General features: G+C 46.3%; 1 long non-coding RNA gene across 1 annotated transcript; it reads right to left on the bottom strand.

Annotated features, from left to right (window-relative positions):
* Nucleotides 1–957: 957 nt before the first annotated feature.
* Nucleotides 958–22349, bottom strand: LOC116991299. The gene is made up of 3 exons (XR_004416739.1): nucleotides 22336–22349; nucleotides 4360–4364; nucleotides 958–1104 (listed from the first exon to the last, which is right to left on the bottom strand). It is a non-coding gene; the product is annotated as an uncharacterized LOC116991299 (long non-coding RNA).
* Between the last annotated feature and the right edge of the window lie 487 nt (nucleotides 22350–22836).

Raw genomic sequence — 22836 nt, 5'->3', positions numbered from 1 at the left:
TCAGATTCTAAGAAGGGTTGGAAGAAGTGTCTCGAACCGAATCGCCACCTATTATTTTCTTCAGAGATGCTGCCGGACCCGCTGAGTTACTCCAGCATTTTGTGTCTATCTTCCTCTAGCTCGATGTATTTTAAGTCAGTTTCTGTATCTATAGCAGCTCCTGAATCTTTCCGCCATTTCCTGTTCTGAAATCTGTGGATTTTCGACTTGCATTATTTCCCTCTCCAACCCCTTGTTCCTGTCTGTCCGCACTCCTGAATCACCACTGCTCTTCTACCCACCACCTCCTGGAAACCTCTTCAATTTGCTTGCAGATATTTAATGCATTGATCATGCTTCTCAAATGGTACATTTTACACGTGATGCACTTTCTACATACAGAGTGTTAAAGTTTTCAGATTGATAGGGGGTGGGGGGAGGAAGAAAGGAAAAGGGAGGAGGAGGAGCCCGAGGGCTGAGGGAGAGGTAGGAAAGGGAGGAGACAGCAAGGGTTAACGGAATTGTGAGAATTCAATGTTAATGCCCCCAGGATGCAGACTACCCAAGCGGAATATGAGGTGCTGTTCCTCCAATTTCCGGTGTTGCTCACTCTGGCCGTGGAGGGTTTCAGCCCGAAACGTTGCCTATCTCCTTCGCTCCATAGATGCTGCTGCACCCGATGAGTTCCTCCAGCACTTTTGTGTACCTTCTACATACAAACCCTGCTTTGACTGAAGTGTAGACCCCGTGTATTCTTTAGAATGAACACATTGTACATCGATTACGTGCTGGGGGCTGTAACTGGCAACTGACTAATTGGCGGCATGGTGGTGCAGCGGTAGAGTTGCTGCCTTACAGCGCCAGAGACCCGGGTTCGATCCTGACCACAGGTGCTGTCTGTATGGAGTTTGTACGTTCTCCCTGTGACCATGCAGGTTTTCTCCAGGTGCTCCAGTTTCCTCCCACACTCCAAAGACGCACATGTTTGTAGGTTGATTGTCTTTGGTAAAAATTGTAAATTGTCCCTAGTGTGTAGGATAGTGTTAGTGTACGGGTATCGATGGTCGGCACTGACCCGGAGGGGCGAAGGGCCTGTTTCCGTGCTGTATCTCTAAACTAAACTAACTGGACAAAGGCAGAAGTTTAATACTTCAATCAAATGGAACTTGTGCAGAGATCTGACGTTCTAGTTTCTCCTTCACGACCAGAAACTGATTCTTGTGGAAGATAGTCCTAGTGTACAGGGCGAACGCTGGGCAGTGTGGACTCGGTGGGCTGAAGGGTCTGTTTCCGTGCTGTATCTCTAAAGTCTAAAGCCTGAAGTCTACTGAAGGCAGCTGATATCGTCAAAGAACCATATAGAAACATAGAAACATAGAAAATAGGTGCAGGCGTAGGCCATTCGGCCCTTCGAGCCTGCACCGCCATTCGATATGATCATGGCTGATCATCCAACTCAGTATCCCGTACCTGCCCTCTCTCCATACCCCCTGATCCCTTTAGCCACAAGGGTCACATCTAACTCCCTCTTAAATATAGCCAATGAACTGGCCTCAACTACCTTCTGTGGCAGAGAGTTCCAGAGATTCACCACTCTCTGTGTGAAAAAAGTTTTTCTCATCTCGGTCCTAAAGGATTTCCCCTTTATCCTTAAGCTGTGACCCCTTGTCCTGGACATCCTGGCCACATTCTCCTCGCTTTTCCTATTGTGGAGAAGATACATGCTTTGCCGTGCCTGGAGAACTGTGAGCTCCAGGTTCAAGAACAGTTTTTTTCCATCAACCATCATACTCTTGAGTAGAACTTAATCTGAACTACCCTAATCACAACACCACCTCAGCACTGAATCACTAGTCTCTGCATTCATTACCAGGGATATTCTTTTTGATTTTTGCACTTCCTTGGCCAATTTTACTTAGAATAACTGAGAACTGGGAACTGCATATTTATTTGTTGTGTTGTTGCACCTAATGTGCCATAAAGCCGCAGCAAGCAAGAATCTCATTGCTCTGCTTCATGTCCAGTGCACAAGATAAATAAACATGCTTAAATTCCTTGAATGTTGAGGAATCCGGTCATACTTGAGCCAACATGTGAATGCAGAAACCGCTGAATGTAGCTGATACCAAAAGTCTTTGTGGAAGAAGATGTGGCCAAACATATATAAATAAATTATTTAAGTTATTAAATTATTTAAATTTGTACATAAAATTATGAGGTTATAGATAGGCTAGACTGTCGGAACCTTTTCTCCACGATTGAAAAATTAAAGCTTGGAAGACATAGTTTAAGGTGAGAGAGGCAAAGTTTAAAGGAGATGTCCAAGGTAGGATGTTTTACACAGAGAGTGGTGAATGACAGAACGCCCTGCCAGGGGTAGTTGTTCAAGCAGATATGTTAGTGGCATTGAAAATACTTTTGGATAGGCATGTGGATATGCAGATCGTGGATATGGGTTATGTGCAGAGATAAGTGGTTGGCATAATATTCGGCACAGACATCATGGGCTGAAGGGCCTGTTCTTGTGCTGTGTTGGTCTATGTTCTTCGTTCTATGTTCTAATCATCTGCAATTAACCAATGTGTGAGGTTAATTTGGTCGCAACAAGGGGCATCTGATCACATTCAGCTGCCCCTTGTGACAAGAGTCAAGGGTGTTTCATTGTCTTATGTACCAGCAGTGGAACATTAACATTCATACTTGCTGTAGTATATAATAACCTTGAAGAAACTTTACAGTGAAGTTGCAAAATGGAAACACAAGCGACTGCAGATGCTGGAATCCCTGCATTCTCAATGCAGAAGTCTGCCGGGCAATTTTTGGAGACCAATAAACCTACAACCTTCATGCCTTTGTGCCTGGAGGAAACCCACACGGTCATAGGGAGAGTGTGCAAACTCCACAAAGACAGCACTCGAGGTTAGGATCGAACACGGGTCTCTGGCAATCTTAGTCCACTGAGTGAGAAATAGAATGGTTGATGTAGATGGGAGTGTTAGAATTGTCTTTGAACCCTTACCGAGATGTTTGGAGCTTTTATGCGGTTGATTAAATATTTAATCCAACTTGAAATTATTGGAGGTACACAAAAATGCTGGAGAAACTCAGCGAGTGCAGCAGCATCTATGGAGCGAAGGAAATAGGCAACGTTTCGGGCCGAAACCCTTCTTCAGACTGATTGGTATTTTCTCCTTCCTACGCCACATCCTCATTCGCGGAGCAATGCTTTATTGTCCTGAAAACCGTCATCGAAACCCTTCATGTGGCCTCGCATTGTGAGTGGAAACTCCATCAACCCCTAGTGACAATCAATCACCTCCCACATCACACCTACTGCTCTTTCATGAACGTCTAAATAGCAATCACTACCCACACATTATCTCCCAGAGCAACTTCAGACGTAGGAGTAAGGGCAACTTAAAGCATTGTGAATCTGGCTAGAAATATTTAGAATTGCTGCAAAATAATAACGAAAAGCCAGATGGAGGCACAAGAAACAGCAGATGCCAGAATCTTAAGCGAATAATAGGGATCTGAGAGGTAACTTTTTCACACAAAGGGTAGTGGATGTAAAGCCCCTGTTCCACTTACGAAACCTGAACAGAAACCTTTGGAGACTTTGCGCCCCACCCAAGGCTTCCGTGCGGTTCCCGGAGGTTGCAGATGGTTGCCGGAGGTTGCTGGTAGTGGAAGCAGGTAGGGAGACTGACAAAAACCTCCAGGAACCTCCGGGAACCGCACGGAAACCTTGGGTGGGGCGCAAAGTCTCCAGAGATTTCCCGTTCAGGTTTCCTAAGTGGGACAGGGGCATAAGGAACAAGCTGTCAGAGGAGGTAGTTGAGGCTGGGACTGTCCCAACGTTTAACAAACAGTTAGACAGGTACATGGATAGGAGAAGTTTGGAGGAATATGGACCAAACGCAGGCAGGTGGGACTATTGTAGCTGGGACATGTTGGCTGGTGTGGGCAAGTTGAGCCGAAGGACCTGTTTCCACGCTGTATCACTCTATGAAACAGAAAGTGCCGGAGGAACTCATCAGGAAAAGCGGAATCTGTGGAGGGAATGGGCGGACAACGTTTCAGGTCAGGACCCTTCAGGCTGATGGTATGGGGGGAGAAAGCTGGAAATGAGAGGTGGGGGCAGGACAAAGTCTGGCAAGTGATAGGCGGATACATGGGGAGAGGGTGAACAAGGAGGCAGAGGTGTATCAGATAAGGAGGGAAGAGCAGGAGTGAAATGTGAAGCTGGAGGGAGGGATATTGGTGGAAGGAGACAGGAGGAGGGCGAAAGACCAAAGGTCAAATTGAAAAGGATGGGAGTGGTACATAGAGGGGGGAGAGATATAAAGGGGTTGGGGGGGAGGTAGGGGAGGGTGAAACACTCTCTATCCATGCCCTTCACAGTCATGGCCTGACCCTGCTGAATTCCTCCAGCACTTTGTGCTTTGCTCAAGATTCTAGATTCTGCAATTTATTGTGTCCCCATTGAAAATAAATATAAGCTTGACTTGAAATATTTTGAATATTAAAATTAAAATGATGAAAAGTAAGATGTCCAGTCGTCAGGAGTTCAGGCCAAAGTGGACTGGACGAACAATTGCATGCCGGTCCATTGATCTGGAGAGTGAGGGATTGAATCCTGCTACAGTAATTAGGGAAGTCATCTCCTGAAGTTGAAACAACCCAAAGAAACCAAAGAAACATGTGGTTTATCCCGTCTGAAGAAGGGTCTCGACCCGAAACGTTGCCTATTTCCTTCGCTCCGTAGACGCTGCCTCACCCGCTGAGTTTCTCCAGCATTTTTGTCTACCTGCGGTTTATCCAGTTCACTTATGCCCTTCTGGGAATATTGCCCTTTATAAGACTCAGGGCATAGAAACATAGAAACATAGAAACATAGGGCTTAACTCTGTTGTTGATTCCCAATAGCTCCTGACCTCAGTGGCAACAAGAGGTGGCCAATAACCACTGGAGCCACCCCATGGTGACAACAACCTCTATTGAATTGTGAAAATTCAGGCTACTTGTCCGGTAGAAAATAGGAGATATTTGGAACATAGATTGTTTCCTTTTATCCACTCTTTGTTGGGTTAGGAAGAGCAGATGTGATTCTCTGGAGAGACAGGGGCGTTTGTTAGTCTTGTTCCAGTGCTTACCTTCCCTCCCACGTACAAGGCCTGAGTAGCCTCATAGAGTCAAAGTAAGAGAACTTGCTGGGAAACACGAGTAAAATTATGGGTGGCATGGATAGGGTAGACAGTCAGAACCTTTTTCCCAGAATGGAAATGTCAAAGACGAGAGTGCCTGGTTTTAGTTTTTATAGTTTTACAGATACAGTGTGGAAACAGACTCTTCGGCCCATCGAGTCCACATTCTCCAACAATCACCCATACACTAGTTCTATCAGGGACGACAGATGGCACAATGGCCTATGTGTTCGGCTGGCGACCGGAAGGTAGCCGGTTCGAATCCCGCTTGAAGTGCATACTGTCATTGTGTCCTTGGGCAAGACACTTCACCCACCTTTGCCTGTGTGTGAATGTGTGTGAGTGATTGGTGGTGGTCGGAGGGGCCGTAGGCGCAGATTGGCAGCCACGCTTCCGTCAGTCTGCCCCAGGGCAGCTGTGGCTACAGAATTAGCTTACCACCACCGAGTGTGACTGAGGAGTGAATGAATAATCCGATGTAAAGCGCCTTGAGTATTAGAAAGGCTCTATATAAATCCCATCCATTATTATTATTATTATCCTACACACTAGAGACAGTTTACCGAAGCCAATTAACCTATAAACCTGCAAGCCTTTGGAGTGTGGGAGGAAACCGGAGCACCCGGAGAAAACCAACATGAGCACAAGGAGAAGGTACAAACTCCACACAGACAGCATCCGTAGTCTGGATCGGCCTCTGGTGCTGTAAGTCAGCAACTCTACCGCTGCGCCACCATGTGACCATAGCTTTAAAGTGAGAGGCGCAAAGTTTGAAGGAGAAAAGGAATTGCAGATGATGGTTTATAAAAAAAGACACAAAGTGCTGGAGTAACTTAGCATATCAGCATATGGAGAAAATCCACAGATGCTGCCTGACCTGCTGAGTTACTACAGCACTTTGTGGCCTTTTTTCAAAGGCTAAAGGAGATGTGCAGGGCAGGTTTTTTTTTTACACAGAGTGTGGTAGGTGCCTGGAATGTGCGGCCAGGGTTGGTGGTGGAGGCAGATACAACAGCGGTGGTTTAGAATCTTTTGGAAAGGCACACGGATATGCAGGGAATGGAGGGATATTGATCACAAGCAGGCAGATGAGATTAATTTATCTTGGCATCATTTTCGGCACAAAACTGTAGGCCATAGGGCCTGTTCCTGTGCTGTACTTCGTCCAAACCTATACTCCCACTCATGGGCTAACAAATTACATACATATCCCTAGTAACTGGCCAGCAATTAGCAGCTGCTCATATGCCTCCATGTTGTGGTCTATGAATCAATGGTGCATCAGCTGTGGGTTTGTGGGTAGAATGGCTCACTCTGTATCAGCTGGTTCTGGGTTCGAATCTCACTCTGAAAACACAAGCCCCAAAATGCAGCTGATACTTGGTGCCAGTGTGGAGGGAGTGCAGAATTGTGAGAAAGAATAAAACTAGATGTAGCCCTGTGTAACTTCATATTAGTTTTTCTTATTAAGAAATTTATATAAGTTTTGCTGTGAATATGTGTTCTGCATTTTGATTTGTTGTTAATGAGTTAGATCATTTTTCCTGTGTGGTGATTGGTTTGGGGACGGGAGGTGGGAATTGTGGGTGATCGAAGTCCAGGAGAGAGAGAAGAAGTCCAGAAGAAGACAGAAGAAGTCCTAGGCTAACTGCTACCCCTTCAGCTCGGAGGGGTGGATTCAAGACTGTCGCTGTGTGGACTTTGTGATTACGAGGAGAGTGAGAGCAGCGGTTAGCTGAGCCCTGGAGACAACGAGGGAGAAGGAAGATATCTGCCACATGGGGTCCTCTCTGGTCAGCCAACTCCCCGCCATCTTGTGAGCTTCTGCACTGTGCACTTGTCGGCTTCCACTGTATTTGGCCGCGACGCTCTCCAGCTTCGACCAGGCCTGCAACGTGGGGTTATTCTTGTTTTGTTTTTAAAGTTGCCGGCTTGTGTGAGTGAGTGTGTGGGCCCACATAGTAATTAATACTTAAAGGTACTATAAAATATTGATTTATTGAGTGTTTTTTTTTTTTGAATATCTGTGTGAGAAACACCAGTAAAACACCTATAAGGGAATTAAAGTTAATGAACCTGGGGCGCAGCTCATGTAGAGGGCAAAGAAGCGCGACACAAAATGGAGGCATCGCTGAGATTAATTCCCATTTCATTTACTGTTAGTTTTTGCCTTTAAGAAGTGTTTTTGTTTCCCGACTTTTGTATTAAAGTGCCTATAGCAGTTGTAGTATAATGGCTACTCAAGCAGACTCTCAGTTAGCAGCTAAGCTTCATAGCTGGTGTAGTGAAGCATGCTTAGACCCAAACCATGCTTTTGTCCTGTTTGACGTGCCGACTAATACTGACCAAGCAGACATTGAAGAGGGTACACAAAATTGCTGGGGAAACTCAGCGGGTGCAGCAGCATCTATGGAGCGAAGGAAATAGGCGACGTTTCGGGCCGAAACCCTTCTTCAGACTGATGGGGGGTCTATGACATTGAGGAGACTGTTCAGACAGTAATGGCACTTGGGAGAGTAAAGGTACGGGACGTCCAAAGTGACATTCAGACTGGCAGCAACCTGGTACTCTGTGAATGCCGTGAAGTTGTACAGCCAGATCGCATTCCCCCCCAACTGCAGCCAGCGAAGGGATGCTCAGAATGGAAAATTTTCCTCTTCACTGAACCTGTGAGCCCAGCTGAAGATTTTTTAGCTAAGCTAAACAAACTAATGACTGATGAAGGAAAATCAGTAAATGATGTTCAAGCCATGCTGACTACAGAGACTCCACAAGGAAGCTCCCCAGAGTCCATCATCCGAGCAGTGGGAGACCTGTTGGGAAAAACGATGAGACCTACCAGTGAGAACAATGCATTTCGACGTCTGCGGATGTTCTCTGGAAACCTTCCCACACCGCCAGGAGAGGAGAGCCTTGACCATTGGCTCGAACAAGCCTATCTAATGATTGAAGAATGTGACTGCTCTGAACGTGAGAAACGAAGGAGAATAGTCGAGAGCTTAAGTTCAAGTTCAAGTTAGTTTATTGTCATGTGTCCCTGTATAGGACAATGAAATTCTTGCTTTGCTTAAGCACACAGAAAATAGTAGGCATTTACTACAAAACAGATAAATGTGTCCATATACCATGATATAAATATATACACACATGAATAAATAAACTGATAGTGCAAATAACAGAAAGTGGTTGGTAATAATCAGAGTTTTGTCCGAGCCAGGTTTAATAGCCTGATGGCTGAGGGGAAGTAACTATTCCTGAACCTGGTTGTTGCAGTCTTCAGGCTCCTGTACCTTCTACCTGAAGGTAGCAGGGAGATGAGTGTGTGGCCCGGATGGTGTGGGTCTTTCATGATACTGCCAGCCTTTTTGAGGCAGCGACTGCGATAGATCCCCTCGATGGAAGGAAGGTCAGAGCCGATGATGGACTGGGCAGTGTTTACTACTTTTTGTAGTCTTTTCCTTTCCAGGGCGCTCAAATTGCCGAACCAAGCCACGATGCAACCGGTCAGCATGCTCTCGACTGTGCACCTGTAGAAGTTAGAGAGAGTCTTCCTTGACAATCCGACTCTCCGTAATCTTCTCAGGAAGTAGAGGCGCTGATGTGCTTTTTTGATGATTGCATTAGTGTTCTCGGACCAGGAAAGATCTTCAGAGATGTGCACGCCCAGGAATTTGAAGCTCTTGACCCTTTCAACCATCGACCCGTTGATATAAATGGGGCTGTGGGTCCCCCTCCTACTCCTTCCAAAGTCCACAATCAGTTCCTTGGTTTTGCTGGTGTTGAGGGCCAGGTTATTGCACTGGCACCATATGGACAGTTGCTCGATCTCTCTTCTGTACTCTGACTCATCCCCATCAGTGATACGCCCCACAATAGTGGTGTCGTCAGCGAACTTGATGATGGAGTTCGCACTGTGGTTCGCTACGCAGTCATGGGTATAGAGTGAGTACAGCAGGGGGCTGAGCACGCAGCCTTGAGGTGCTCCCGTGCTGATTGTTATTGAGGCTGACACATTTCCACCAATACGAACAGACTGTGGTCTGTGGACGAGGAAGTCGAGGATCCAGTTGCAGAGGGATGCGCAGAGACCCAGTTCTGCGAGTTTGGTAACCAGTTTGGAGGGGATGATTGTGTTAAATGCCGAGCTGTAATCAATGAATAACAGCCTGACATATGAGTTTTTGTTGTCCAAGTGGTCCAGTGCGGAGTGGAGGGCCAGCGAGATCGCATCCACCGTTGATCTGTTGTGGCGGTACGCGAACTGCAGTGGGTCCAGGTTTTTGTCGATGTAGGAGTTGATTTGCTCCATGATCAACCTCTCAAAGCACTTCATCACCACCGCCGTTAGTGCCACTGGTCGATAGTCATTGAGGCATGTCACCTTACTCTTCTTGGGCACCGGTATAATTGATGCCCTTTTAAAGCAGGTGGGGACCTCAGACCTCAGAAGTGAGAGATTGAAGATGTCCGTAAAAACTCCCGCCAGTTGGTCCGCACAGGTTTTTAGAACACGGCCGGGTATACCATCAGGACCAGGTGCTTTTCGGGGGTTCACCCCTCTGAAGGATTTCCTGACATCGGCCTCTGTGACTGAGACTGAAATGCCATCGCAGCGAATGGGGGATCGGGAAGGCACATCAGTATTCTCCCTGTCAAAGCGTGCGTAAAATGCATTGAGCTCGTCAGGGAGTGATGTTACACCGGCATTCGAGCTGCCTCCTGGTTTTGCCTTGTAGGAGGTGATTGCATTCAGACCCTGCCACAGCTGCCGAACATCTGTCTCGTCCTCCAGTTTGGAGCAGAAGTCCCTTTTGGCCTTTCTGATGGCCTTACCAAGGTCGTATCTGGTCTTCATGTAGGCCACTGTATCATCGGAGGTGAATGCCCTGTGTCTGGACTTCAGGAGAGTGCGGATCTCAAAGTTCATCCAAGGTTTCTGATTGGGAAACACTCGGAAGGTTTTTGTAGGGATGCAGTCCTCCACACATTTCTTTATGAAGTCTGTAACGACTGTGGCGTATTCGTTCAAGTCCGTTGCCGAGTCCTTGAACATTGCCCAGTCTACAGACTCCAAACAGTCCTGGAGTTGTTCTTCTGCCCCCCCCGACCAGCTCTGTGCTGTCCTCACTTCTGGGGGTGCGCTCTTTAATTGCTGCTTGTAGGCAGGAAGAAGCAGCACCGCGGTATGGTCGGATTTACCGAAGTGAGGGCGAGGGATAGAACGATAGGCATTCTTGATGGTGGTGTAGCAGTGGTCGAGGGTGTTTGGTCGGCCCTGGAAATAATTCAGGCTGTACGACCCAGATGCTAGCCCTGACTGCTATGTAAAGGCCTTGGAAAGTGCCTTTGGCACGCCTGTGTCAGGAGAAGACTTATATTTTGCCTTCAGGAGCCTTCACCAACAGTCTGGTGAAAAGCTCTCTGACTTTTTAAGGAGGCTGGAACGTTCGTTGATCAAAGTAGTGCAAAAAGGAGGCCTTCTCAGCCACAGAGCCGATCATGCTCGAATTCACCAACTCATTAGAGGTGCTACTGACTCTGATATGATGCTGTTACAGCTGAGATTCTTAAAGCTCCTAAATGAGATTCGTGAAGAGGAGGAATATGAGACAGCTCGACGAAAATTAACTACAACAGTAAGACAAGTACAAGTCAGAGACCAAGCCAATACCAAAGCTACAGAAGACCAAAAGTTGAAGGCAGAGATTCAAGAGCTTCGTGCAGAGCCTGGTGAGCTAAGGGAAAAGCAGCAAGACACACACACACTGAGCCAAAATACAAACCCACCAAGAAAACTATAGACACTGAAAAAGAAAACGAAGTTCAAATGTTGAGGCAACAGGTGCTGCAGCTACAACATCAGCTAACTGTGATGTCTGTATCTCACAGTCCTGTGACTGCAGACCCTAAACAGAGGGATGGGAAGGCCAGACCCAGCCCAGCAGCTAAACCACATAATGCCAAAGACTCAGAGAGCTTCTTCTGTTACAGATGCGGAGAAAATGGACATATTGCCACACACTGCACAGCCCCAGAGAACAGCCCAAAAGTCATCCAAAAATTACTCGGTGCTCCGCGCAAAAGTAAGGAAGATAAAGCTTCACACAAAAGGTTTGCTGAGTCGAAGCAGGTTGGTCCAGTCTACACACAGCAGCCTCGTAACCTGCCACAAGGACTGGTTGGCCCATCCATGATGGCTGATGTGAAAATTGATGGTCAGCCCTGTAGAGCCATTTTAGACAGCGGCTCCAGAGTCACTATCATCTTTGAGAGTTGGCACACCAGACTCCTTCCCAATGTGCCCATTCACCCACTCAAAGACCTTGCCATATGGGGACTGAGTGACACTAGCTATCCATATACAGGCTATGTGGCAGTTGAGCTGGGACTGCCTCCTAATTCCAAGGGAGTTGAAGAAATAGTTCCCGTGGTGGCTCTAATATGCCCTGATTCGCCAAGTCCTGACCCAGTTCCTGTTGTCATTGGCACTAATACAACAAAACTGCGCTCCCTGCTGTACCAATGTGAGGAACTCAAAGGCAACGATGAGGTTCACTCTCTGAGAATAAACACTGTTCGTTCTGAACAATCCCCATCACCTTGTAATCCACCAATGGATGTGGTCGGCCAAGTGAAATGGCAGGGCCCTGGGACTCTAAGAATCCCACCTGGAGGAGCACACTATGCTGTCTGTGAAGTGGAGAAGCAGCAACCTATGGATAAAAGCATCCTAATGGTGGAGGCTGATGAAAGTACCAACCTTCCTGCTGGTGTGCTGGTTCCGCCAGTAGTCCTGACACCCTCAGCTATGGATACCAATGGCTTCACACTCATGCTGAGAAATGAATCTCAAAAAGAAACTGCTCTTCCTGCGGGTACAGTGCTAGCCCAAGTGTACCTGGTTGACTCTGTCATTGAGCCAAAGAAGTCTCCGAAAACAATGTCAATTGATCCTGAGCTCTTCAATTTTGGGGATTCACCCATTCCCGAAGCATGGAGAGCTAGGTTAGCCAACAAGTTGTCAGAGAGAGCTGATGTATTCTCATTGGAGGAATGGGATGTGGGTCTGGCGAGAGGTGTGACACACCACATAAGACTCAGAGACTCTAGACCATTCAGAGAGAGATCCCGCAGAATCGCACCTGCAGACATTGAGGATGTTCGGCGCCATCTCCAAGAACTGCTGGCAGCCGGAATAATCAAAGAATCCCGAAGTCCGTATGCCTCTCCCATTGTCATAGTGAGGAAGAGGAATGGCAAAGTGAGAATGTGCATTGACTATCGTCTGCTGAACTCCAGAACCGTCCCAGACCATGCCGCGCATAGATGATGCACTTGATTGTCTGACTGGCAGTAAATGGTTCTCTGTGCTGGATTTGAGAAGCGGATATTACCAAGTGGAAATGTCTGAGGCAGACAAAGAAAAGACAGCCTTTATTTGCCCTCTTGGTTTTTTCCAGTTTGAGCGGATGCCCCAAGGCATCACAGGTGCTCCTGCAACCTTTCAAAGATTGATGGAGAAGGCTGTAGGAGACATCAACCTGATCCAAGTTCTTGTGTATCTTGATGATATCATAGTGTTTGGAAAAACACTAGAGGAACACGAAGAACGTCTCCTCAAAGTTTTGGATCGGCTGGAGGAATGTGGACTCAAGATCTCCGTTGACAAATGCCAATTCTGTCTACCAAAAGTGAAATTCCTGGGGCAGATTGTCTCCGCTGCCGGCGTCGCAACCGACCGAGAGAAAGTTAGTGCCGTCACCAATTGGAAGAAACCCATTGACCTAAAGTCCCTGAGGTCGTTTCTAGGATTTTGTGGGTACTATCGGCGGTTCATTGAGAACTACTCTGCCACTGTCCGCCCTCTCACAGACCTAACTAAAGGGTACCCTCCAGCTCAACGCAAAAACAAAGCCACCTACAAGGACAAGAAAGACTAGTTTAAAGTCTCAGAGCCGTTCAGCGACCGTTGGACCTCAGCTTGTGATGACGCCTTTTACACCATCATCCACAAGCTCACGCATGCTCCTGTGTTGGCTTTCGCGGACCCGACAAGGCCCTACATATTGCATGTAGACGCAAGCCTGAATGGCCTGGGAGCTGTATTGAATGAAGAGCATCCTGAAGGACTCCGTCCAGTTCCTTTCGCCAGTCGCAAGCTCAGCCAGTCAGAGCGGAACTATCCCATCCACCAGCTAGAATTTCTAGCTTTGAAGTGGGCGGTAGTCGATAAGTTCCATGATTATTTGTATGGCACCAAATTCACTGTGAGAACGGATAATAATCCGCTCACGTATGTCTTAACCACTGCCAGGCTTAACGCCACAGGCCACAGGTGGCTAGCTGCCCTCTCCACTTCAACGTTCAGTATAAGCCTGGTCGTGAAAACATTGATGCGGACTTGCTTTCCAGAAATCATCAGGAGACAGAGGATGGATGGGTGGATGTTCCTACTTCTGGGATGAAAGCTCTCTGCCGAAGAAACGCCGCATGTGGTCCCGGCGAAAGCACCACTAGATGTGTCGACCAACTAGGTGCTTCCCCCGATGCTATTCCTGCTGTTTATTCCTACCTCACTCAAGTGAAGGGAAATGAGCTTGAGCAGTTGAGCCGTAAAGAACTGATAGAGGCCCCAGAGATTAGACCCTGTCATCAGTGTGGTAATATCTCAAGTGAAGCTAGACAAATGTGACCCAGTTCCTAAACATCCAAATGCTGATGTCGCCTTGCTGCAGCGAGAAAGTTCCAAGCTTCGGGTAAAGTGTGACCTCCTGGACAGAGTCATTAAGAGACCCTCTGGAAGAGAGGTGAGTCAGCTTATCTTACCTGCTCAGTACAAATCAATGGTTCTGAAGTCCATGCACGACGACATTGGTCACCTCGGCATTGAAAGAACCACAAAGCTTGTCAGAAACCGATTTTACTGGCCCAAAATGGCCTCTGAGATTGCAACCTACATCCAGAACTGTGGGAGATGTGTGGCCTGGAAGTCCCTTCCACACAGAGCTGCCCCTATGCAACAGATCACGAGTAATGGACCGTTGGACTTGGTCTGCATGGATTTCCTTTCTATTGAGCCCGACTCCAAAGGCATTGCCAATGTGCTGGTCATCACAGATCATTACACAAGGTATGCTCAGGCATTCCCGACCAAAGATCAAAAGGCCCTCACCGTGGCTAAAGTCCTCTTTGAAAAGTTCTTTGTTCACTACGGACTGCCAGCCCGCATCCACTCAGATCAGGGTCGCGACTTTGAGAGCAAAATTATCAAAGAGCACTTGACCATGCTGGGCATTCGCAAGTCGAGAACCTCTCCGTACCACCCTCAGGGAGACCCCCAACCTGAGAGATTCAATCGTACTCTCCTGTCCATGCTTGGCACCCTTGATCCAGTTCTAAAGCCCAAATGGAGCCAACACATAAGCCAGCTAGTGCATGCTTATAACAGCACCCGAAATGATGCAACAGGGTACTCACCCTACTTTTTAATGTTCGAGAGAGAGGCGCGGCTACCAGTGGATCTTTGTTTTGGCATTGGTTGGGAGGAAGAGGATGGTCTTAAGCATCACCAATATGTGGCCAAAATGAAAAAAGAGTTGCGGGATGCTTACCAGCTAGCAGCTGAAGCAGCTTCCAAAAACCATGAACGGAACAAAAGACTCTATGATGCAAGAGTGAGAAATCAGACACTGCAAGAAGGAGACCGAGTCCTGGTTCGCAATCTTGGCATCACTGGAAAACACAAGCTACAGGACAGATGGAACCCCTTGCCCTATGTGGTGATAGCACAGTTGCCCAATCTTCCGGTGTATCGTGTGAAACCAGAGAGAGGAACAGGCATAGTGAAAACAATGCACAGAGATCACTTGCTTCCCATTGGTTACTTGGTAAGACTGCCTACTCCTGCAGAGAGGAAAACACAACCAAAGAAACCAGTAACCAGAGCACAGAAAGCCAAGTGTCAAGCCCAAAACCCAGAACATGTGAGTCAAGAGCCACAGACTTCAGAGTCTGAAGAGGAGAGTAATTACTACTTACCCCAGCTAAAGCTCTGTCTACGTCCGCAAACCCAAGGCCTGGAGGCTGAACACAGACATGGTCCGGTCATGATAGATACAGATATCAGCGTCTGCTCCAATAATCATGACTCACCTGAAGAGGAGGATCAAGTGGATGAACTGCCAGTAGCAACAGAAGATCTGGAAGAACCCTTACAGCCACACCAAGACTCTGTGGTGGACACAGAGCTGGGGGAGGGAGACGTCCCTACCCCTAGCACCTCAGCTGTGGTTGCTGAGTCCTCCCAGACACCCTGTGCCAAACGGCTTGTGAAACCTGTCCTACGCCTCAGTTATGACAAACTTGGACAGCCGACTGGCAGACCTGTGACGATAGTTTATAGAGGCCTGATTATTCAAATATGCTGTGACACAGAGACCACAGACACTAGTGAACCAAGATTAACGTTAAGTTCAGAATCCACCTAAAGAGCCCAAGTAAGCAGATGTGTTTAGTGCACAGTAGGTTAGCCTGATAGGGACATCAGACGTTTAGCAGGGGGAGGATGTAGCCCTGTGTAACTTCATATTAGTTTTTCTTATTAAGAAATGTATATAAGTTTTGCTGTGAATATGTGTCTGCATTTTGATTTGTTGTTAATGAGTTAGATCATTTTTCCTGTGTGGTGATTGGTTTGGGGGCAGGAGCTGGGAATTGTTGGTAAGCGAAATCCAGGAGAGAATGAGAAGAAGTCCAGAAGAAGTCCTGGGCTAACTGCTACCCCTTCAGCTCGGAGGGGTGGATTAAAGACTGTCGCTGTGTGGACTTTGTGATTACGAGGAGAGTGAGAGCAGCGGTTAGCTGAGCCCTGGAGACAACGAGGGAGAAGGACGATTTCTGCCACATGGGGTCCTCTCTGGTCAGCCAACTCCCCGCCATCTTGTGAGCTTCTGCACTGTGCACTTGTCGGCTTCCACTGTATTTGGCCGCGACGCTCTCCAGCTTCGACCAGGCCTGCAACGTGGAATTATTCTTGTTTTGTTTTTAATGTTGCCGGCTTGTGTGAGTGAGTGTGTGGGCCCACATAGTAATTAATACTTAAAGGTACTATAAAATATTGATTTATTGAGTGTTGTTTTTTTTTGAATATCTGTGTGAGAAACTCCAGTAAAACACCTATCAGGGAATTAAAGTTTACGAACCTGGGGCGCAGCTCATGTAGAGGGCAAAGAAGCGCTACATAGAAATTCTACACCGCATGGTAGGCTGCTCTGGAAGGTTAGTGCACGTGGGATCCAAGGATACATATCTGAATGGATAGAAAATTGGTTTTATGGAAGGAAGCAGAGGGTGTTAGTGGAATGTGTAGGAAGGAACTGCAGATTCTGGTTTACACCGAAGATAGACCCAAAATGCTGGAGTAACTTAGAAGGTCAGGCAGCATCGCTGGAGAAAAGGATTAGGTGACGTTTCGGGTCGAGACCCTTCTTCACTGAAATGTCACCTGTTCCTTTTCTCCAGAGATGTTGCCTGACCCGCTGGGCTACTCCAGTATTTTGTGTCAATTTCACATGTTCTATATTGTGTTCTGAAGTGTGGCATTCCTTGGCGAAATTGCCACCAATTCGAGATTCCGGCTCGAACGTGGACATCTTCACTAGGTGGTTCTTCGCTGGGGTTTTGTCAACAGCTCACTGGCACCGATGGAAGATAAACCTGCACAGGTTCTCAGCAGTTACAAGGTGGAATCTGCTTGCTGAACTTGTGGAGTTTGAACCGGGTCTAGAGTGAATCCACCATTTCAATGAAGAGAAAAATAAAAAGGGTAAACAAGGTTGCTGGGAACCTGAAGTAAAAACAGAAAATACTGGTTACACACGCCAAACACCAACACAAAACAAAAACTTTCTTCCTAATCATTCAGCAGATTGGTTTAGACAGCTGACTTGGACTGCCTAGTGGAATGGACTATGGGTCAAATTGTTAATATAAAATATAATATATTTCATTAATAAAAATGTCATTATTCCAGTTGATGTTACTGTGGTTACTTATGAGGCCAAATTGTTTTCAATATTCAAATCGATTGCCAAAATGTTTTTTCGTTTGGGATTCATCCTTAATCCGAACTGAGTTTTGTGTTCTTTCCATGGGAACCGGGGAGGTATTAATGTAAGGCTTGAGGTACATTTCCATGACCTGCTCCATATTTCTTTAGCAAAAGTAGGCACAGGATTGATTGGAAAATGAATTTATACAGATGTGAATGCAACGCTTTTGCCAAGGCTGGTTTACACTTGGGCTCGAACCAGTGGGTTGTGCGTCAATTTTTAAGTCCGTTTGAGATTGCACATAAGGAGAGGGTGTTATAATGTGAAACCAGTCAAAACATCATCAGATCTGTAATGTGTTGTTGCACATTTTTTTGATTTGTGGAAGGAAACTGGAAGACCTTGTTAACCCCTTTTCACCCAAAACCAATGGAGAGGATTTGGAAGTTGAAATTCACTAACACATTAGCTGTAAGAGTAGAAACTAAGAACGGCAGATGCTAGTTAATATGCAAGAGGGTACAAAGTGCTGGAATAACTCAACCGTGAATACTTGAATATTTTGTGGTTCTGAAAAATACGGCATGAAAACAGGCCCATTGCCCCACCAAGTTTACGCCAATCATTGATCACATGTTCACGCTGGTTCTGTGTTATCCCATTTTCGCATCCATTCCCTACATACTTCAGAACATTTACGGAGGCCAATTGACCTACAAACCTGCATGTCTTTGGGACGTGGAAGAAATCAAGAGCGCCCAGAGGAAACTCACACGGTCACATGGAGAAATGCGCAAAGATCTTGCAAACGACTAGTGATATCAGGAATAAAACTGGGTCTCCGGCACTGTAAGGCAGCAGCTCTACCAGCTGCATTGAGTTCTTTGGTATATCGTGGCTGAGATAAACCTTAAGGGGAAATGTGCAGGACATTGGAACTGAAGACCAGCCCAGAACCAGGCATCAATGGGCATGCGCTGATACTTGCTCCTTTTGCCTAAGTTCTTACACGCAAGAGTGGGAATAAAGCAATAACCTCAACCCCAGGAAACCTCAACTATTAATCCTCAAGAGAGGCTATAGAACAAGACGAGTTTTCACAATTACCCACTGAGGCGAGGGAGAGAGCTGAAAATATTCATCTTTTCCCCTTGTACTCTATCGCGCAGAACCAAACGGACCAAGTTAGATCACCGCTGAAGGCAGAAACCAGGCCAGCGGTCACATCCCAAATTATGACCGAGGAATAGAAGGATTTACTTGGAAAAGGGAAATTGAAATGAGAGTTATTTGTCAAATCAGACTCTTGGCTTGGTGTTCAGTCTTAGGTAAGTAAACAGTTAGTGAGACCAGGACTAGATGCGAGAGGGGAAATGGATTCAGGCATTGAAATTTTAACTGAGCTATTCCTGCTTCACCTGCAATGAATTACATGGTCCAATCATGGATTCTGGAGCGAAAAAGAGACAGCAATAAATGAGAAACATCTGCTTCTGAATGTGCATGACATCTGGATCTCCTGTGTTCAAATTGTGTAAGAGCATTTTCAAAGGTGCTGGATGATTCGTTTGTACATTATGTTCCTTTAATATCTGCGGGGGTTACGCTTGCTGGATCTTCAATGGGTTTCAGACATTGGAAGCAGAGATGTCCAAAGCAAAATTACTGCAGATGACACAATTCTGAAATAAAAACTGAAAATGCTGGAAATCTTCAACAGGCCAGGTAGCATGTGTGAAGAGCAAAGAGAAGATTAAAAAAGGACCTTTTAGCAGATCATGCACCTGAAATGCTATCTCCATGGCTGCTGCCTGACCCACTGAAGATCCCCTATGCGTTTCTTCTTTTACCTTAGAAAGTCAACAGAATTTCTGAAGAAGGGTCTCGACCCGAATGGTCACCTATTCCTTCTCTCCAGAGATGCTGTCTGACCCGCTGAGCTACTCCAGCTTTTTGTGTCTATCTGCAGAATTTCACTGCTTGACTATTTATGTTTGATCATTTGTTGAGATAGGCATCAACACGATGTGTTGTAAATGTTATATGACTATGGACCTCTGGCACAGTTACACCAGGCTAATTAATTCCATTGTGAAGTGGCAGGTCATCTTGTGACAGTAATTAACATTCCTAATGGGTGAACATATCATCATCATGTGGGCTGAAGGTCCCATTCCTGTGTTTTATGTTCTATGTTCTAACTTTTCAAGCGCCTTCAACACTATTCAGCCCCGACTGCTAGGGGAGAAGATGGAGAAGATGAAAGTGGATCCATCACTGGTACTGTGGTGTTTGGATTACCTTTCCCTCAGACCACAGTACGTGCGCCTACAGAATAGTGTCTCGGGCACCATCTTGAGCAGCACAGGGGCTCCACAAGGAACTGTGCTGGCTGCGTTCCTGTTTACCATCTACACAGCGGATCTCCAATGGAACACCAACAGCTGCTTTTTGCAGAAGTATTCGGATGATACAGCTGTTGTCGGCCTCATTAAAGGGGGCAATGAGGAGGAATACAGAGACATTATAAGTAACTTTGTGGAGTGGAGCGCACACAATAATCTCCATCTCAACACCAAAAAAACAAAGGAGATAGTGGTGGACTTTAGGAGGGGGAGGAGGAGGACTCAAGCAACGCCGATCACCATTAAGGGCACTGAGGTGGAGGTGGTTGCTAATCACAGGTACCTTGGGGTGCAGCTTGACAGTGAGCTGAACTGGAAGTGTCATATGGAGGCGGTGTACAGGAGGGGACAAAGCCGACTGTATTTTTTAAGGAGGCTGAGGTCTTTTAATATCTGCCAACCCCTACTGTGCAGTGTCTACCATTCAGTGGTGGCCAGTGCTCTGTTCTTTGCTGTGGCCTGTTGGGGAGATGGCGCCCGTATAGCGGATAAAAACAGATTGGACAAACTGATCAGGAAGGCCGGCTCAGTGGTCGGGGCTGAGCAACGAACGGTCCAGCAGGTGGCAGAGGCCAGAACTCTAAATAAACTAGGTTCCATATTGACAAACCCCACTCACCCACTCCATGCCCTGAAGGTGATCAAGAGCAGCATCTTCAGCCAGAGGCTGATTGCACCAATGTGCAAAACGGAGAGATACAGGAAGTCCTGTTTACCAGCTGCTATAAGACTTTTTAATGAGCATAAATAACTGCACTTTTTTTTTAATTAATTGTATTTTAACTTGTACTTTAACGTATTTTAACTTGTTATGTATGAAAGCGTGGTGTTATGTTTGTCTTGAAGCTGTCGTGGCACTGTAATTTCCTGAAAAGGATTATTAAAGGAATAATCTAATCTAACTCAGTTGGTCAGGCAGCATCTGTGGAGGGAATGGACAAATAACATTTTGACCCTTCTGCAGACTAATTGTGGTTAGAAAGCCCATGCAGTCACGGGAGAACGTGCAAACTCCGTACAGAATCCTGATATGTTGCAATATTTAATATTTCAGACCTCATTATTTTTAAGGTTAATTAAATAATTATTGCAGACCTCTGAGGTGTGAATGGATCATCCTTCACATCTGGATCAAATAGATTCAGTTTATTATCTATCAACATTCAAAAGCTGATGTCAATAGTCAGGCCATGTGTATTGCTGGTGCCTATTGTTGATTGAATTTCTTAATCGCGATTGAATAAATAAATCTTTTCATTTAGTTTAGTTTGGTTTAGAGATACAGCGTGAAAACAGGCCCTTCGGTCCATCACGTCGGCGCTGATATTCGTTCATTCTATCCTACACACAAGGGACAAGTTAGAGAAGCCAATTAACCTTCACATCTGTACGTCTATGGAGTGTGGGAGAAATCCGGAAGAGGAAACCCGCATGGTCACAGGGAGAACGTGCAAACTCCGTACAGACAGCACCCATAGCCAGGAACAAACCCGGGTCTCTGGCACTGTAAGGCAGAAACTCTACCGCTGTGTCACCGTGCCGCCCAGGTCTGTTTGCATGGGAAATACCCTTGGATGAGTGATCATCCCACCCATGTCAATTGTCATCAGTCTTCCCACATGCATGAATGTTCAACGCCAAGAGTGAGTTCTAACCTTAGTCCCAGTGACATCTGTGAACAGTGAGTGGATTAGATCCTGTTTGTTTCTTGTTGCATGCAGCAACTGAGGTCGTGACGACATTTACCAGTCTGGTTCATGGACCGGTGTTAACAATCCCACTCAGTGTGCTGTGGGGAAACAACACAAAACCAGCATGACTGCTGGCCTTTCACAATCCAGTGACCTTTCAGGCCTGTCCCTCAAAGCAAGACTTGAGCTCTTTGCCACCGCAAGAACACTTACTGCCTGGGGACAATTGTCCACATTTGTTACATTCAAAAATGACCTTTCTGTCTGCATCACAGAGCCCATCTGCCTTTCGATTGCCAGAGTACTAATTGTATTGCACAGAAATGGGATGATTTTTGACAGGCAGCCTGGAGGGGATGCAAGTACATCGCGCAAGAAGGGCTTCAATCTTCTCATTAAATCTATTCCATATCCATTGTTGCAACCAGCCTCCCATTGTAGGAAACAGCAGCAGACTCAGGAACAGCTTCTTCACCTCTGTTATCAGACCTCTGAATGGTCCTTCCATAAACTAGGGTACTGCCTGATTTAACTCTACCCAACTGTGGGCATTGGACCTTGTCTGGAACTAATGCATTACAATGCTGAGAACTATATTCTGCCTCCCTGTATCTCTTCCTTTATCTATTGTACTTGAGTTTGCTTTGATTGCATCAATGGAACAGCAGTAGAGTTGCTACCTTACAGGGCCATAATCCTGGGTTCGTTCCTGACTATTGGTTCTGTCTGTACGGAGTTTGTACATTCTCTCCTTGGGTTTTCTTTGGGAGCTCCTGTTTCCTCCCAAACTCCAAAGACATTGTAGGCTAATTGCCTTGGTAAAATTGTAAACTATCCCTTATGTGTACCTAACATTAGTACTCTGACCATCGTGTTAGTGTGCAGGGATCGCTGGTCGGCACGAACTCGGTGGGCAGAAGGGCCTGTTTCCGCACTGTATAATTAAACTAAACTATATTATTATCTGATCTATTTGGATAGAATGCAAAACAATTTTTTTCACTGTGCTGCACGTGACAATAATGAACATAAACCTAAATCTTCTGGTGCCTGTGACTTTAAATCTGCTTGGATCATGGAGATTTGTGATAATAAGTAAGGCCAGCAGTTGGTGCAAGTTTGGTTATGGTGCAACTTGGACATGCTATCTGTTATTGTTCAGCCAGAGATGGTGCTGCCAAGAGGTTGGAATGTACAGTCATGCATGAATTCAAAGACAAACTAATCAGTTCAGACACAGCCCACTTAGCTCATCAACTGGGTTGGGGACCAGAACCGTTACATTTTCGAGCAAGAATGTCCTGAACTGTTTCCAGCAACCCTCCCAAATGAATGTTCAGCAACTTTGCTGACATCCTGATTTGCAACGAACAGTTGACATCTCCCGATGGGATGGGCAGGATTCCATGAGGTGCCACGGTCCGCGGCTGTTCCAGGCACCTAACACTGTGAGAAATCAGTGTGGAATCTGAGGATGATGTTCAGGGCCTGCGAAATGTTCTCC

This window comes from Amblyraja radiata, chromosome 33 (genome assembly GCF_010909765.2).
Source record: "Amblyraja radiata isolate CabotCenter1 chromosome 33, sAmbRad1.1.pri, whole genome shotgun sequence".
NCBI lineage: Eukaryota > Metazoa > Chordata > Chondrichthyes > Rajiformes > Rajidae > Amblyraja > Amblyraja radiata.
Note: the sequence above shows the minus strand (reverse complement) of the source record. Positions and strands in the feature narration are given on the sequence as shown.